The 3,808-nt window shown below is 51.2% G+C and overlaps 1 long non-coding RNA gene across 1 annotated transcript; it reads left to right on the forward strand.

Moving 5' to 3' along the window:
• Positions 1 to 724: 724 nt before the first annotated feature.
• On the forward strand, positions 725 to 2,326 carry LOC124233275 (uncharacterized). The gene is made up of 2 exons (XR_006887019.1): positions 725 to 963; positions 2,122 to 2,326. It is a non-coding gene; the product is annotated as an uncharacterized LOC124233275 (long non-coding RNA).
• Positions 2,327 to 3,808: the final 1,482 nt, after the last annotated feature.

Below are 3,808 nucleotides of genomic sequence, written 5' to 3' on the forward strand. Positions count from 1 at the left end.
ACCTCCCCCAAGCATCTCCAGGGGTCCCGCGATATCTAACAGGAATCCAGAACACTCCCCCCCCATATCACATGTGAAAGCACTGCTTTACCTGACTACTACAAAAGCACAGCTCTGTTTCCAGGAGCCCCCACCAACCTTGCGCAGCCGCCCATCATGACTGGGCTTCATCTGTCTTACAGCCTCAAATCTCATTGCCAGCCAACACACTTGCAATTGCAGATAACCAAAAACTCAGCTTGAACTGGAGAAAATAAACCAGGGCCACAGTTTGAGCAATCCAGAAGAAGGTCAGCCTTCGGGGACCTTGGACCCTATGCAGACCAATGTCCCCAGGAACCCAGAATATTTTCAACAGTGTCTGATTTATGCCCAGACCCACTTCTTCACAAAAGCGAGATGGCTACTGCAATCCTGGGGCAGTGTTGTTTTTGTACCTTTCAAGACAAAAAGAGCTTTTCTTTCTCCAATGACTGAACAAACATGCTGGGTTTCACAGTCATGGAAGTTTCCACCACAACCCACCCTTTATCATCATTTCGGTGAATGGAATCTCCCTTCTAGTTGCTGGGGCCTTGGTTAGGGGTCCATTCTGGAAAACTCTCTGAGGTCAGGAGTGTGGGTTAAGCATCCCACACAGGAGCGGGAAGTGAGGCCATTCCCACCTGAGCGGTGTGCCTGAGGGAGAGGGGTTGCGTAACGGACAGCATCTCATGCACAAAAGTCAATAGTTGTGTTGTAATCAGGATCACAGCACGTGAGGTTCCAGAATCAAATGTTGTGCAAGCACCTAGGAGCCTTGTAAATAGAGGCTCCTTCCACCTGCAGCAGCCTCGCTGGGTCCCAGTCTCGGAGCAGCTCCTCATCTTCTCCTGCTGTTCAGGGTCCAGCCGGCATTCACCATGCGGTGTCTCTGCTTCGTGCTCCTGACCTGCTTCATCCTCTTTCCTCACTTTGGCCCAGGTGAGCTCTGAAGCCAGGCTGGTGTGGGGCACGGGGTTCTCATGCCCAGGGAATGGGACACAGGCCATATAAGTGGAGTGGCTCAGGGTCTGGAAATAAGTAATAAATCTGAGCATCAAGGAGAGTATCAACCAAAGAATGAATGTCTCATGGGAGATTCTTAGCATGCTCTTAATGGACTGAAACATGGCCCTCAGTAATTCTCAGGCTAAGTTTGGGGTCATTTCCCTGGAAGATGAACCCAGTGAGTAGGTAGAGACAACACCACGGGGCCAGGCCAGGCTTTCAGGCCTTGGAAGAGGCCATGGGGATAATGAGGTGCCATCCCCAGGGCTCATTTGCTGTGCGACTTCCCTGCCTGGGAGAGAGCCCAGGATAAAGGAGAGAGCTGGAGCCAGGAGCCAAAACACCAGTGTGTTTTTCTCAGCTCTGATGCTGACTCACAGTGTGCACTTAGACAAGTCTCTGAGCTGTCCTCAAACTCAACCTTGTCTTCTCCTGAAAAGGAGGACAAACCCCAGAGTCGTACAGAGTCTAATTGAGGACAAACAAGGGAGAGCTTAGGAGGGTCCTCGCGGAGCAGCAGAGACATGCCAGGTGTGTTCCCCCTCTGTGATCCCTGCCCTTTTACTGTGTGTGGTCTCTGACTAGATGGCCCACGGTGACAGGCCCACACCCCTGCCACAGCTGAGGCCTGGATGCAGCACAGAGGGCAGCAGGGCGGAAGGCCCCTGACCCCGGTCTGCTCTTTCTGCCCAGTTCCTCTGGCCCAATCTCTCCTGTCCTTTTGTGCCCAGAGCGTGCTGGGACTGTGCAGTGTGAGGTGGTTCTCATCAGGCTGCGTGAGGCTGCACAGAGTCCCCTGGAGTATCTTGAGCAGGGGCTGGACACTGGGGCGCAGGTAGGGGAGCCTTGAGTCAGCATTCAGGGCAGACACTTCGGTACCTGCCCTCTTTAGAGCAGAGGCTGTCCTGCCCGCCAGGAACGAACGCAGCAGTGGCAGCAGAGCAGAAGGAGCGGGGGCTCCGTAGGGTTTCTGAGGGAGGCGCCTGCAGAAGGAGCCTCTCCTGCCGGCTCCTCAGGGCCCGTGTCATGTCCCCACATTCACAGGGAATATTACTCCCTACTTAGTGACCGAAAGATTTTTCCTCTCCACAGCCTCCACCCAGCGCATAGACTCAGAAGAGGAGTGCGAGCGGGTTGGTGCCCAGTGTAAATGGTTTGCTTGCCCAGAAGATCATGAACGTCTTGGTTCCTGTTGGTTTGGGATAAAGAAATGCTGTCTGCGTGGATGGTGGGCTGAAGGACATGGGTGGACAAGGAGCCCAGAGATTTAAATAAAGGGCTGACTATAACTCTGAAAGTGCTGTGATATTATTTCCTGAAAATAAAGAAACAACCCATGCTGCATTTAAGAAAGTGATTACTACATGTAACGGTGTCTGGGAGAGACGTGTGTGGAAGCAGCGAGGGAACTGACACGTGCATAACGGGCCTAGGAGTGGGGAGGCCTGGCGTGCCTGAGATGGGAGATGCTTTTACATGGAAATGTTGGGGTTTCAGGTGTGTGCTCGAAGAGGGGATTCTAGATCCCTAATAATGGGAAGGTAACTGTAGTGTCCCCATATATGGCAGATGTGTGTCCAGGGGGAGAAAAGGAGGGTATTATCCAGGAATTCGCCTTATTCTGTTTTCCATTAACGCTGAGTAATTTCCTGGGCCTTCAAAAGTTTATCACTTGACTCTGTGAAACCCCACACCGAAAGGTAGTGGTTTAAAACAGCCAGCACCTACTGAGCTCATGAATCCATGGCTGGCAAGAGGAGCTGGGCTGAGTTGAGTGATTCTTCTGGTCACGCTTACCAGGTTATTAGTCCTCTGGGGCTGTCATAACAAACGATCACAGCCAGTGGCTTAAGCAATAAAAATTTATTTATTCACAATTTCCGAGGCTGGCAGTCCAAGATCAAGACAGCAGCGAGGTTGGCTGCTACTGAGGCCTCTGTCTCTCACTTGCTGATGGCTGACTTCTCCCTGTATCTTCCCATGGTCTTCCCGCTGTGCACACCTGTGTGCAAACTTTGTCTTCTTATCGGTACACTAGCCATCATGAATTAGGGCCCACCCTAATGACCTCATTTTGATTTAATTACCTCTTTAAAAATCTAATCTCCAAATACAATTACATTCTGAGGTACTAGGAGTTAGGACATCAAGATATGAATTTAGGGGGACACAATTCAGTCCAGAACACCTGGGCTTACTCCTGCGTCTACAGTCAGCTTCCAGGTTGGCTGGGGCTGCCTTCTAGCTGAGACAACGGGAATCTCTGAGCCAAGACTCAACTCATCTCAGACTCACCCAGGCTTGTTCTCATCGTGGTTTCCAGGGTCCCAGCAGAACCAAAGGAACCATGCAAGGTGTCTTGAAGTCTAGGCTCATAACAGGCCCCCTCTGCTGTCTTCTGTTGACTGAAGCAAGTCTTCTGACCACATAGACTCCAGAGTAATGGAAACAGACATCACCTGCCGAGGGGAGGAGATGCAAAGTCACACAATTGAGGTCCGATTCAGGGAGATGTACAATGATAGCCACTCTTCCACTGACCACAAAGAGTATCCTGGGCCCTTCTACTTTATGGGTCGGTGGGTTGTGTGAGAGGGATTATTGGCTTAGGGGGAAGGCTCTGATCTTCGCAAATGCTGCCTTAGAGACAAGATTCTCTGGAAAAATGTCAAGATGTATCCGGGCTCTGCTCTGAAGACAGGACACAGGGTCCTACCAAGTATAGTCCCAGACGTGATGCTAGTGGTTGAACTTGCTGAAAAATATCATGCATGACTAG

The sequence above is a fragment of the Equus quagga genome, unplaced genomic scaffold (genome assembly GCF_021613505.1).
Source record: "Equus quagga isolate Etosha38 unplaced genomic scaffold, UCLA_HA_Equagga_1.0 180964_RagTag, whole genome shotgun sequence".
NCBI classification, from domain to species: Eukaryota; Metazoa; Chordata; class Mammalia; order Perissodactyla; family Equidae; genus Equus; species Equus quagga.